The following is a 15319-nucleotide window of genomic DNA, read 5'->3' on the forward strand; positions in this document are numbered from 1 at the left end:
TGTCCATTGTGTAAAGACCAATGTTCTACTAGAAACCAATTGTTGGCATATATTATATATTATTGTTTTGATTGTCATATATCATTTAACTGTATTTTCTCTCTAGACTCTTTAGTTTTCTTAGTGATTTTCCTAATTAAAATTTACTGAGCAAACATTATATTTATTACTTAACTTATTCATTCATATATTTTACCTACTTTCATCTTTTATCCCTAGGGAATTGTTACACAGTATATATTAGTATTCTTTAGCTTGCAATTACAGAAATTGCAATTTACTAAGGTTAAATGAATTGCTGAAGGTCCCACAGTAAATGGTGAGATTGGCATTTTAGAATCCTTCCTAGCTCCTGATTAGTCTGTAAAAATTAGTATCCTATTCATCTTTATGTCTTATAACTCCTACATGCTTCCAGGCAAATTGCATTGTAACACTGAATAGAAGCCTGATCTGCTTGACTCAAAATCTTTCTGTTAACTACTCAGTAATGCTGTAGGATGGGGCTTCAAAAGCTGGGAAAATTCCTCTATTTTTTCATTTCATTTTTCAGGAAAATGATGAAGCCCCCTCATATTGTTAATTCTGTTTCTTATGATGACAACTGTGTGATAATAAAACATGTCCTGTTTCAGAAAATTGTAAGAGACATTGGTTTATACTTGTTTGTTAATTGACTTTAACCAAGTATAGTTTACTTATAGCACACACTTTAAGTGTAAAATTGGATTAACTTTGACAAATATATAATTCCATGTAATCACTATCCAAATCAATTTCTTTTCCATCATGAAAAGAAATTCTTTCCGGCCACTTTGCAGTAGGTACCCCTTCTTCTTTTTCTTTAAGCAACAATTGAACTACTTTAAGTTACTATAGATTTTATTTTTACTGTTTTAGAACGTCATCTAAAGTAGATCATATGAAACTGTATTTTTTTTGTATGAAGTTGTTTTACTTAACAGTGTTTGAGTTTCATCCATATTGTCTCAGTTATTGATTGTTTTTATTGATAAGTAGTGGAGTATGGTCTCTCTGAAGGATAAGCACTAGACTGCCAACCAAAAGATCATCAATTTAAATCCAGCAGTTGCTCTTCAAGAAAAAGATGAGGCTGTAAAAGTTTACAGGCTCAGAAACCCTATATAAGATCAGTGGTTCAAGCTCATCAGCTGCTCCTCTGAAACCTCATGGAGGGTTGGTGTGGTTTGGAACCTACTGCAACAACATTTTCCATATGCCTTTTATTTTTCTTGCTCCACTGAACTACCTAGGACCTCCTGGTCATTAGAAAATAAAACTGGTAAGTTCTAAATGCTTGCTTGTTTCCTCTCTTAATGGCAAAGTAGCCAGTATTTCACCATTAACTATAATTGTAGTTCTAGATTTTTATAGGTGTCTGTTATCTGGTTTGGAAAGTTCTCTTTTATTTCTAATACCATGATGGTTTGTTTTATCATAAAGAGATTTTGAAACTTTTCAAATTGTTTTTCTCCATCTATGATGCTGTGGATTAATGCACTGAATTTCAAAGTTGGTTTGAACCACAAGGTTGGTGGTTCAAACTCACCAGATGCTCTTTGGAAACCCTATACAGAGTTGCTATGAGTCATAACCTCCTCAAAGGCACTTAACAACAATAGCATAGCATTTATGATACATTAAAATATACAAGATAATAATTTATGAGCTTTTATATATATTACCTATATTTTTAAACTTCATCTATTACCAAAAATATAATTCACAAAGTATGATATTAATGTAAGTCTGTATTTTTATATTTCAAAATGAGAGCCAAGCTTTTTTTGCAGGGATGTAAACAGAGTGTCATTCCATTAAAAACAATAAAATGGTGATAATATATACAGCATAAAAGAATCCTGGTGGTACAGTGGGTTAAGCATTTGGCTGCTTATCACAATGCCATTGGCTCAAATTCACCAACTGCTCCACAGAAAAAAAAGATATGCTGCCTGCTCCTATAAAGATTTATAGTCTTGGAAACCCAAAGAAGCTATTCTATTCTGTTCATTATGAGTTACAATGGACTCATTGGCATTGATTATACATAGCAAAAGGTGCACCATTTTATCAATTTTTACATTTTCAATTCTGTGACATCGAATATATGCTTTAAGACTTTCAGCCATTCTTATTGTTCTTTTCCAAATTATTCCAGCAGAATTAGTTGAAACTCCTTGTCGCCAAGCTTTTCATGTAACCTTTGGAATTGCTGTTATCGATTTTGCTTCCCATGTATAATTCTTTAAAAGTGCAATGTTCAAGGTAGACCTACTTCAATAATTAAACTACACCACTGTTGGATTTCACTAGTTGTCTATGGTAACTTGCATATTGCAGTTATGTCAAAAAAATAGGAACAAAAGAAAAGACCAAAGTGGATGTTAGAAGAGACTCTGAAATTTGTTGAGAAACGAATACAACTTGAAGAAATAAGGAAGTAAGAGAGCTAAACAGGGCAGCTAGAGAAGAAAAGTCAAGTATTATAATGAAATATGCAAAGACCCGAGTTAGAAAACCAAAGGGGAAGAATGCACTCAGTATTTCTCAAAATGAAATAAGTGAAGAATAAATTTGAGCTTCAATTTTGCTTTATTGAACTATGCAGGAATTATCAAAAGAAGATGGAAGGAATATAAAGAGTCATTTTACCAAAAATAATTGGTCAACAGCCAACCATTTCAAGAGGTATCATATAATCAAGAACCTTCACTGAAGGCACTGGCAGTAAAAAAAAAAAAAAAAAAAAAGGCTCCAGGAATTAACTCAATACCGATTAGAATGTTTCTATAAACTGATACAGTGCTGGGATTGGAAAATTTGGTCAACCAACTAGAAGAGATCCGTATTTGTGCCTATTTCAAAGAAAGATGACATAACAGGATGTGGAAATTATCTAACAATATCTTTAATATCACATGCAAGTAAAATTTTGCTGAAGATATTTTAAATATGGTTGTAATAGTACATTAATAGGGAGCTGCCGGAAACTCAGTCCAGATATGGAAGAGAACATGAGGGATATCAATGCTGACATCAGATGGATCTTGGCTGAAAGATGGGTCATAAAAATATCAATAATATTATAAAGAATTGGAATTCTAGGACACTTAATTGTGTACATGCAGAACCTGTATGTAGACCAAGTAGCAGTTTTTTATTTTATTTATTTATTTATTTATTTTTAACAGAACAAGGGGCTACTGTAAGATTTAAAATCAGAAAATATGTGTGTTGGCATTGTATCTTTCCCCCATATTTATTCAATCTCTATTCTGAGCATAAATCTGAGAATCTGGGCTCTATGAAGAAGAACACAACATCAGAATTGGAGGAAGTCTCATTAACAACCTTCAGTATGCAGCTGACACAACCTTGCTTGCTGAAAGTGAAGAAGAATTGTAGCACTTACTGATGAAGATCAAAGAATACAACCTTCAGTATGAATCACATTCAGTGCAAAGAAAACAAAAAAATCACTACAACTGGACCAATAAACAGTATCATGACAAGTGGAGAAAGGTTTGAAGTTTTGAAGTTATGAAAAAATTTAATTTCACTTGAATCTATACCAAGGTCAATGGAAATGGCATCTAAGAAATCAAATGATGGAGTGAATTGGGCAAGTCTACTACAAATGATCTCTTCAAAGTGCTAAATAACAAAGATGTCACCTTGAGGACTAAAGTGTGCCTCATCCAATCCATGATATTTTCAATAGCCTTATGCACATGTGGAAGCTGGAAAATAAGTGAGGAAGGTGAGAGAAAAATTGATTTATTCAAATTGTGGTATTGGCAAAGAATATTGAATGTACCATGGACTATAAGAAGAGCAAACAAATCTGATTCATAAGAAGTATGGTCAGGATACTCCTTAGAGACATCATCTCATATACTTTGAACATATTCTCAGGATGGACTAGTCTCTTAAGAAGAACATAATGCTTAGTAACGTGGAGGGTCATTGGAAAAAAGGAAGACTCTCGATGAGATATATGGACACAGTGACTGCAAAAAATGGACTGAAACAACAGCAGTTTTGACAATGTTACAGGACTGAGCACTGTTGCTTTTTTTCTGTTTTACAAGAGGTGGCTATGAATCAGAACTGACTAGACTGCATTTAGCAACATTGTTTGGATAAAAGAAGATACTTGTTTGGGGACTCGTCATGCTCACAAAAGTCTGTATTTTATTGAAAATTTGAAATTCAGTTCTGCCTTTTTCCTACCATTTTATCAGTATTCTTCTATAGATAATGATCAAAATATTCACCCAAGGCACAGCTAGTCTCTATTTACCTGGAGATGCAGAGGAAGAAGGAGAGTCAGGAATCAGAGAAAATGGAATGTGTGCCCAGTGACCTCTATGAAGAACTGACTCCATTGCCATCAGTTGGAGAAATAGATGGTGCAGAGCTACCATTACAGATAGATAATTTTTTTTTTTTTTTTAGCAAATGTGAGACAACTTTTATATCTTTTTCTTGTGTTTCAGATTACATACAGAGATAACCTATAAAGGAAAAAAAAAAACAGTAAAGCAAAATGTATTCTGAAGTGAGCCTTTGATATCAACATTAATCTTGTGGCTCTAGGGCTCTTTAGTTCTACCTCAGCTAAGGAGGGAAAAAGGCCCACGGGTTTTTGTTTTTTTTTGGAAATTGTTTATTTTAAAATTATCTCCCCAACAAATCATGAAACACTTGGATGCTACTTTATGGTTTTTCATCAAACACATACTACGTTGTTAATGGAGTTTCAAAGTTAGACAAAGAATTGACCAAAGTCTAAGGACAATATTATATGAGGACAATATTAAAAATGGATAGGAAAAAGTTTCATTTGGTGAGATTAATCTGAAGAATGCATAACCACGTCATTTTGGACAGATGTAAAAGTGGTAACCTTGTGCTTTTATTTAATGAAAGTACTTACCAAAACCTTAGGTTTATATAGGTGTCAAACTCCCACCTGGAAAGGGATCATTTTCTATTTTACACCTAAATTTACTTTAAATAACTGAAACCTAAGGCAACAGTTGCTTTAAATAATTTAACAGTTAAATAATGGCTACATAATTTAGTACATTAAAATAAATCAAGGACAATAATAGTTGAATAATGTCTCAAAAATATACAACTGGGAAAAATAGCCACTGTACACAAAATGGCAGTTGTTAAAATGACCACTCAAAAGGCTGGACAGTGGAAGACATGCTTTTCCAGTTATAAGCTCAAAACAGGAGTGCACAGAAAGCTTTGTTTAACATTACAGGGTAAGGTAAGCTCAGAATTAGTATTAAAAAGCTTCCCCAAGGTCACCCCCTCAAAAATGAAATCCTTTTTCATAGTACAATTTTTCTTCAATGAACTTTGCTTCAACGGCAAAACGGCATCCCACAGTTGTGATCAGCAAGTGCCAGAGTGATGAGTAAGGAAGTTACCAGAGGTCTGCTGTCAATAGAGCCTTGGAATTTGGGGTTCTGCCTTAGGCAGTGTACCTGAGCCCTACAGAGGATAGATAAAGCAATGGGCTTCAATATTCTCTTGCCCCTATGAAACTGGAAGACAAATGGACTAAAAATTACCCTCTACAGGCAAGTTGTTGTGGTGAAAACTGTTAAGCACTTAAATAAACTAAGAAGCTGCTCTAAAAAGTGAAGTATCGAGGTTCAAGATCAATATCAGTGCAAGCGCCTTTTTTAAGTGAATTGAGTAGGCAATGCATGCATTCATCCATGCAAATGTAGCACATGGCTCCCAAGAGAACTGGAAACATGTATATAACAACTGGGTAAGTCCCTTACCAGTAGTTTATAATAATGTAGAGGCCCTTTCTACAGTCAACACTATGGAAGTCCATTTTAGTTAACAATTACTTCAATATACCAAAAAGCATTAACATACTTTTCTGACATTTCAGACAAAGGTCACTTAAAACAAAAAGTCAACTTTTGAAAAAAACAACAAGAAACAAACTAGAAAGTGTCCATTTAAAAAGTAGGTAGGTCTTTTCTTTCAAGTGAACAGGACATTTTCTGAATTTAAACTTAACTTCTAGCCTGTCAAGACAGTTTAGGATCCTTATGTAATGAGCATATATGCAGAAACAAACTTTTACCATTATCTGCACAGGGAAAAAACTAACTCTTCAAAACATCATAGAACAGGCCTGATTAGTGCAAATCTATTGCAAAGGAAAAAGGTTCTGTGCATCAGTTCACCCAGGAGCAGTGGGAAAGAATGTCTTAACCCTGAAACAGTTCAAGTATAAATTGTGTTCTGAAAGCCTAGAAGCCTAAGGAACACCATGCTGCTCTCAGTGTCCTGATCCGCAGAACTGCTTCAGTTACTAAGCCATATCGTCTTCAGGAATTAGAACCACATTCCAATTTACTTCCTATTCCAAAGACGTTTAGATTTCCTAAGAGAGTCTATGGCTTCTGCTGCCTTTTTATGCTTCTGAGGAGACTCCTCATTCTGCCCAGAGCCTGAGGGGTTGCCTAGGGCACTTTTTATTACTTCTCTCAGATTGTGTTCCAGCTCCTCCAACCGTGCATTCTGTTCTGTTCACCTATGATCTGTGTCTGCTCTAGAAGTTTCTGATCCTGGTCCTGAAGCTGTTTCTGTTGTTCTTGTACTTTGATGTGGAGCTCTGAAATTTCACGCCTGAGAATGAATAGTCACACCCGCACCATTTGTCTTAACCTGTTGCTGGAGTTTGGTAACCTCTTGTCTTGAAGGGTTTTGCTTGGAGAATAGCTAGCTGCATTGTATTCAGGGCAGCAGAGGGTCCTGGGACTGGAGGGGAGCCCATGAATCTTACTGACACATCCGATCCTAGTAGTTTCCTCTTTAGAATTGGAACAATCTTCTCATCAAAATACTCCATTGCCATGGATGAGATGTTCCTTAGCTCCTTAAGTACTTCATGAGCTTGCTGGGGGGCTCTGGTAGAATTGACATACTTAATTACAGGATAAATTCATCAATCACTTTTCCTGGGATGAAGCAACAGAGATTGGAGTCCACATACTTCATAAAAGTCATATTTAAGAGTGATAGCCTTGTTTCTACAGCAACCAGGGTGTCTGCAGGACGGGCTAAGGAATGATTTCTCCTTTCAGACTCTCTCCTTGGAAGTTGTGCTTTAGCGTGTTTCTGACATAGATTATGGTACCTTTCCACTTTCAGAAATCTCTGATTCAACATTCTCTTGCAAACCAAATCCATTCTTTTACATACCAGTTGGAGCTGGCTAATTATGCCATAGGCCATAAAGCTGATGATGTTCTCCATGGCTACAATGGGCAGTGCTACTAACATGTTGTTTTGAGGCAGCTGGTCCGGTGGTCCGGAGCAAGCACTGATGCTGGGAAAGCCTGGGACCCTGGCTGTGAGGACTGGGGCGGGGCCTGTGGGAGCTGTCCCTGGGCAGAATCTCACACCACCTCATGCCAAAAAGGAGCTGCTGTCGCCAAGACCTCGGCCTCCTTCTTCTGTCATCGGTTCTTCTGACGTGGCCCCCATCTTGGGGGTTTGATGCCTTCCCATGGTTTGTTTTATAGTTTCCTACTAATATGAAGCTTACTTCTTAAAGGACATTTTTTCTCATATTTTCATTTCACATATTTGCTTCCCAAGAAGGAATTTCTTTTTAAATATACTTATCTAATTAATTTTCAAATCCAAATTTATTAGAGTACATCTTGTTTTAGCTAATAAGCTTGACCTTCTGTCAGTCCCACTATTTGAAGCACGACTCTCCTTTTTCTCCTACCTATAACACACACAAAGACATACCATGCAAATATGTACACATGTACACACACACTCCATTCTTCATTTTATAGTGCAATTTAAAATGAAATAGCATTGAAAATTGTGTCTAACCTAAAATTCTTTGATAACCTTTGATTTTGTGACAAAAATTGCTAAGTGTTTTGTTATATATAGCTTTGTTTTTAGTTTATGAAATTTGTATACTACCAGTCCTTCTTATCAAAACTTTCCTTTTCAGGGGGAATAGTTACATTCCAAGAACAGAGGACCCTAGTACCATCAGGAGGGAAGAGCATAAGCAGAACATAGGATCCTAACCAGAGAAGCAATGATCCCAGAGACAGAGGCATAGGTGACGACCTGAAGAGATAGGCAGCTAAGGACCGTAGACTCATGGAAAGAGAAAGGCTGTGTACTGGTGGGCAGGAGACTTGGCTTGCAAAATGTGCTCTTTGGTTGTTTAAATGATTATATATTCCTACAGGTTTTTGTGTACATCAAAAACAACAATAGCAACAACAACAACAAAAAAGAAGGAATAGAGGCAAACACTGTTAATCAGTGGCACACGGATGAGAATCATTGCAGTGAAACAAAATATGATTGGTTGAGTAAAAAAAGCAAAACGATGTTCTGTCATGTAAACTATGACTCAATTTACAATAAAAGCTTTAAAAAAAAACAAAACACTTTCCTTTTCTTGAGATCCCAATTATGACTCGTCTATCAGTTTGCTAGCATGTGTCAAATAATATTTTTTTAACAGAATACACTTGTGTATATCATAGTTTATGAAAATACTGATATTTTATATTTATTCATATTTTGCTAAATTAAAATGTATATGATAGTCTTTCAACTCTAAATTGTTTTGTTAATAGTGGAAGAAGTGTGATTTCAAATGAATTTCTTTTTCCTAGTATGACTGTTGCCAATAATCTTTATTTTTGTTTCTGTTTCTTAGGCAGTCATGATTGTTGTTGTTTGTTAGTTGTTCTGGAGTTGGTTACAACTCAGAGGAACCCATGAGGACAGAATGGAATACTGTCTGGTTCAGTATCCTCCTAACAAGCCAAATTGTTGAGCACTTTGTTGCTGCTACAATAGCAGTAAGTCTTATTGGGGGTCTTCCTCTTTTTCACTCACTAGCCACTTGTCCTTCTCCAGGGACTGATTCCTCATGACATTTCTAAAGTAGGGGATATGAAGTTTCACCATCCTGTCTTTTAAGGAACATTCTGTCTGTACTTCTTTCAACACATATTTGTTTGTCCTTCTATGGTAATATTAGTGTTATTTACCAACACCATAATTCAATTGCATAGAACCTTCAATTGTCTTCCTTATTTATTGTCCAACTTTCACATGCATGTGAGGTCATTGAAAATACCATGATTTGGGTTAGGTTCCATCTTAATTCTCAAAGTGAAATCTTTGCTTTTGAACACTTTAGAGAGGTCATTGGCTGCAGATTTACCTAATGCAATATGTCATAATATGTCATTTGATTTCTTGACAGTTGCTTCCATGAGTGCTGACAGTGGATGAAAAAAAAAAAAAAAAGGAAATCTTTGACAACTTCAATCTTTTCTCCATTTATCCTTACTTTATTTCTTGGTCCAGTTGTGAGAAATTTTGTTTTCTTTACACTAAGGAGCAACCACATAGACTTTGAACTTCATCAGTAATGATTTTAAGTCCTCTTCACTTTCAGCATATTATCTGTATATCATAAGTTGTTAGTGTGTCTTCCTCCAATCCGGATCCAGTTTCTTAGATGATTTGTTTAACAGATGGACTGAATAAATATGGTGAAAAGATAAAACCCTGGTGCACACCTTTCCTGATTTGAAACCATTCAGTTTCCCCTAGTTGTGTTCAAACAATTGCCTCTTCATCTATGTACTGGTTCCTCAAGAGCACACTTAAAAGTTCTGTAACATCTATTCTTCACAACGTTATCCACAGTCTGTTATGATCCACATAGTTGAAAGCCTTTTCATAGTCAATAAAGCACAAGTAAACATCTTTCTGGTATTCTCTTCTTTCAGCCAGGATATCAGCAATGATATCCCTTGTTCTATATTTTTTTCTGAATAAACTTGAATTTCTGGCAGTTCACTGTGGAGGTACTACTACAACCATTTTAAAATTACTTCAGTGAAATTTTACTTGCATGTGATATTAATAATATTGTTAAATGTTTAGCCATTCCATTTGGACACTTTTCTTTGGAATAGGCACAAATATGTATCTCTTCTAATCGGTTGGCCAGGTTGATGTTTTCCAAATTTCTTGTCATACTGAGTAAGTGCCTATAGTGTTGCATGAGTTTATTGACACAATTTGGAAACCTTGCTTTTCACTAGTGTCTCCAGTTCTGCTTGGGCTTCTTTCTTCAAAATCATGTGTTCTTGATTATATGGTACCTTTTTAATGGTTGAACATCAACCAATTCTTTTGAAGCATTAACTTTGCATTCCTTCCATCTTCTTTGATGATTCTGTATGATTCAATAGTTTGCCTCTACAATCCTTCAGTTTCTCAAATCAAAGATTGTATTTATTCTTCAGTTCTTCAGTTCAGCTGTTTGCACATTTCATTATACTACTTGACTATATGTTGGAGTTGCCCTGCTCAGCTCTTTTACTTCCTTGTTCCTTTGAGTTGCATTAGTTGCTTTAAACTCAAGAGCTAGTTTTAGTCTCTTCTGGCATCCATTTTTGCATTTTCTTTCTCTCCTTTCTTTTTAATGACCTTTTGTTTTCTTCATGCATTATGCTCTTGATGTAATCCCTTAATACTTCTGGCCTTTGGTCATTACTGTCTAATGCATCAAATCTGTTCTGGAGATTGTCTCTAAATTAGGTGGGATATATTCAAGGTCATAGTTTGGCTTCATGGATTGTTTTAATTTTCTTCAACTTCAGCCTGAAATTGCACATGAGCAATTTATGGTCCGAACACTTGTCTGTTAATTTGTCATATTGTGGTAGCTTGCATGTTGCTATGATTCTGGAATTGATGCCATAAGTATTTTAAATACCAGCATGTCACCCAAGGTAGACAGGTTTCAACTGAGCTTTCAGATGAAGGCAGACTAGGAAGGAGAGACAAATTACTTTCAAGTATTTAGTTACTGAAAACCTTATGAATAGTAGTGGAACACTGGTAGCACCAGAATATTGAACATTGAAATGTGATGAAAAGCAACAGAATATTGTCAGAAGATGAGCCACTCAAATTTAAAGGCACTCAAAATATGACTGGGGAAGTGTTGCCTCCTCAAAGTAGAGTTGAGTGTGATGACTTGAGTAGAGTAAAACACGTAAGTTGTCTCATGTTTGCTAAAATTTTTGTCTTCAGTTTGCTTTGATCAACCATCAACACTCATAGAAGCAGAAGTCAAGAAATCAAATGACATATTGCATTAGGCAAATTTGCTGCACAAGACCTCTTTAATGTTGAATAGCAAATGTCAGATTAAGGACTAAGGTACACCTGAGTCAAGGCATTTTCTTTAACCTCGTGTGTGTTTGAAAGTCAGAAAGTGAATTAGAAAGACAGTAGATGAATTTGAGTATTTGAGTTATGGTGTTGTAGGAGAATATTAAACGTACCATAGACTGCCAAAAGAATGAACCAATCTGTGTTGGAAGAAGTACAGCCAGAATGCTCCTTGCAAGTCAAGATGGTCAGACTTCATCTCTCATACTTCAGACATGCTGTCAGGAGGGATGAATCCCTGAAGAAGCATATTGTGTTTGATTAAGTGGAGGGTCAGAGAAAAAGAGGAAGACCCTCAATGAGCTGGACTGGCACAGTGGCAGAAACTCAGGTTTAGTAATGATTGTGAACTTGGACCAGGATCGGGCAGTGTTTCCTTCTGTTGTACATAAGGTTGCTATGAGTCAATACTGAATCAATGGCACCTAACAGCAGCAACAACAACAGTGTCCTCCAGTTTTCTTTATATTATAAAGAGTTTTGTAAATTCAAAATTATTCTTTAGCATTGCATAGTATTCCATTGTGTGCATATGCCATGGTTTGTTTATTCATTCTTCCATTGATGGACATTTAGGTTGTTTCCATCTTTTTCTGTTGTGAATAGTAATGCAATGGACATTAGTGTGTATATATAGATTAGTGTTGATGTTCTAAGATATTTACTAAGTCATGGGATTGCTGAGTATCATTTCTATTTCCAATGTTTTCCACAGAGGTTGTACCATTTTACATCCCCACCAGCAGTGATCTCGCTACAATCTTTCCAGCATTTATTTTCTGGTTTTTTGAACTTTGCTATTAATGTTGGGATAAGATGGTCTCTCATTGCCATTTTGATTTATATCTCTCTAATGAGCCTGGTATGGCACTACAGGTAACTGCAGAGTCAACAGTTCAAACCCACAAATCAAGTCACACTAGGAAAACCCCTATATAGTACTGATATGAGTTTCAACTGACTCAAGGGCACAAAACAACAATAGACTCTAGTGTGACACTGTAGAATAAGCACTGAACAATTAACCACAAGGTCAGCAGTTCAAATCCACCAATCAGTCTTGGAAATTCAGTATAGGATTGCTATGAGTCAGAACTGATAGAGTGTCATACAACAACAACAAAAATGGCTAATAATCGTCAACATCTCTTATGTTTGTTAAAGACCTAAATGTCTCCTTTGATGAAATCTCTGTTTATATCCTTTGCTCATTTTTAAAAATTGGGTAATTTGTCTTTTTCTAGTTAAGTTGTTGAAGTTTTCACTTTAAAGTGATCTTTTGCAACAAGTTTCCCTAATGTAATACAAATATATTATTTGATTTGCTATACTATATTGTTGTTATTGACTGCCATCCAATTGATCCTATCTCATAGTGAACCTATATGTGATTTGCAAGGAGTCATTGGTGAGTTTGAACTGTTGATCTTTTGGTGAGCAATTCAATGATTATCCTACAATGCCACATCAGGACTCTATATGTAGTATTATATTCTGTGTGTTTAAACTTTTTTTGAAGTCCTGGTGTGGTGGTGTAAAATAAAGACTGGACCAGAAGGTGAGTTTGAGCCACAAGGTTGATGGTTCAAACCCACCAACTGCTACTCAGGACCCCTAAATAGAGTTGCTATGAGTCAGAATGAACTAGAGAGCACTTAACAAGAACAACAACAGATTTTGTTTATGTGCTGTTTAACTCTGTAATCTTTTTGTAATTTGCATTTTTCACTCATTGTAATTATTCTGAATTTTTTGTTTGAAGAGTTATGCTTGTTGATTGTTGTGATGTTTAATTTGTTCATGTCAACAACTGTTTTTATTCCCTTGTGTGGTTATATTACGGTTTGTTTATTCAATGCTTTGGTGATAGATAATTGGTTGTTTCTAGTATTATCTAAGGATCTGTGGTAGCGTAGTGGTTACGGATCAGGCTGTGAACTGCAAGGTCAGCAGTTTGAAACTACCAGCTGTTCCATGGAGAAAGATGAGGCTTTCTGCTCCCATAAAGATTTACACCCTCGGAAACCCTATACAGGGTCGCTATGGGTCGGAACTGACTCGATGGCACATAATAACAACAACCTACTTCTTCAGTCTGAAATTGATCAAACATGCAATCAAAATGCATTGATGATTACTAGCAATTGAAATGCAAAGATTGGAAACAAAGAGGAAGAATAAGTCATTGGAAAGTATGGCACTGGTGACAGAAAGGATGCTGGAAATCGCATGAGAATGACCTAGCAAGTTAGATTCAGATGAGAATGTGGAACAAATACTATCATTGCTGACATCAGATAGATCTTGGCTAAAAGCTAAAAGATCTTGGCTAAAAAGTATATTTACCTGAGCTATATTGACTACGCAAAGACTTAGAGTTGTGTGGATCATGACAAGCTATGGACAAAAATATAGAGAATGGGTATTTCTGAACCCTTTATTGTGCTTATGGGGAACCTGTACACAGACCAAGAGGCAGTTGTTCAAACAGAAAAAGGGAACACTGAATGATGTAAAATTAGGAAAGGTGTGTGCCAGGGTTGTATTCTTTTATCATACTTATTCAATCTGTATGCTGAGCAAATAATTCAAGAATATGGATTATATGAAGCAAAATATGGCATCAGGATGAGAGGAAAACTCATTAACAACCTGTGATGTACAGGTGATACTACCTTACTTGCTGAAACTGAAGAGAGCTTAAAAAAAACATATTGATGAACTTCAAAGACCACAGCCTTTGGTATTGATTGCACTTCATAGTAAGGAGAACAAAAATCCTCACCACTTAACCAATAAAGAGCATCAAGATAAGTGGAGAAATGATTGAAGTTGTCAAATATTTCATCTTGTTCAGATTAACCATCAACACTCATGGAAGCAGAAGTCAGAAAATCAAATGACGTATTGCCTTAGGCCAATCTGCTACACAAGACTTCTTAAAGGTGTTCAAGAGAAAAGATGTCAGTTTGAGGACTAAGATGTGCCTGACTCAATCCATGGTATTTTCAATAACTTCATATGCATGTGAAAGTTGGACAATGGATAAAGAAGACCATAGAAAAATTGATGCACTTAAATTATGGTGTTGGAGAAGAATATAAAAGTGCCATAGACTGCTAAAAGAACAAACCAATCTGTGTTGTATGAAGTACAGCCAGAATGCTTCTCAGAAGCCTGGATGGCCAGACTTTGTCTCTCATACTCCAGATATATTATCAGGAGGGAAAGGACACAATGCTTGGTAAAATGGAGGGTCAGTAAAAAAGAGGAAAATCCCCAACAAGATGGATTGGTACAGTGACTGCAACAATGGGCTCAAGGGTAGCAATGATTGTGAGGTTGGTGCAGGACTGGGCAGTGTTTTGGTTTTTGTACATACAGTAACTGTGAGTTGGTACCGACTTGACTGTACCTAACAATAAGAAATCAATGTTTTGTTCTCAGTTCCTTAATTGCTGAAGTGACTATACCTCAGGAATTTAATTCTCAGTCTGACCTACCTCCAGTCTAGAACATTCTCTCTGTACCAGTCTCTGCCTGTATTTCTTCTATGCTTGTAAATGTTTACTTAGATCCATCTTTAGTAATTATAAACACTTTTTTGAAGGCAATGTTTTTCTTCCTTGCTACCTTGTTTTTCTGTAACCCAAATCTGGAAAACATTCCAACCTAGGTGAACCCAAATATCTGAATAATCTTTTTGGCATTGAAAATAAAAATAATAATATAGAGTATATTTTACCTTAATTTATATTTCAATAGATATTTGAAAATGCTTCAGAATGTTCCATAAAATATATTTCATATACCTGTTGTGCATGTGGTAAATAAGAAAAGAAAAATAGAAATCACAAAATATATATTCACTGAATTTTATTATTTACTCATCTATCTTACTTAGAGACATATTTATAAATTCATCTTTTGCTGTTGTTAAGTATGAGTCAGTTCTGACTCATAACCACTCTAAATAGGGTTTCCAAGGTGTGGCTGGTGGGTT

General features: G+C 35.6%; 1 pseudogene; it reads right to left on the bottom strand.

The window, feature by feature from the left end:
• Nucleotides 1-6420: 6420 nt before the first annotated feature.
• On the bottom strand, nucleotides 6421-7557 carry LOC102825023 (annotated as a pseudogene).
• Between the last annotated feature and the right edge of the window lie 7762 nt (nucleotides 7558-15319).

The sequence above is a fragment of the Chrysochloris asiatica genome, unplaced genomic scaffold (assembly GCF_000296735.1).
Source record: "Chrysochloris asiatica unplaced genomic scaffold, ChrAsi1.0 scaffold00149, whole genome shotgun sequence".
NCBI classification, from domain to species: Eukaryota; Metazoa; Chordata; class Mammalia; order Afrosoricida; family Chrysochloridae; genus Chrysochloris; species Chrysochloris asiatica.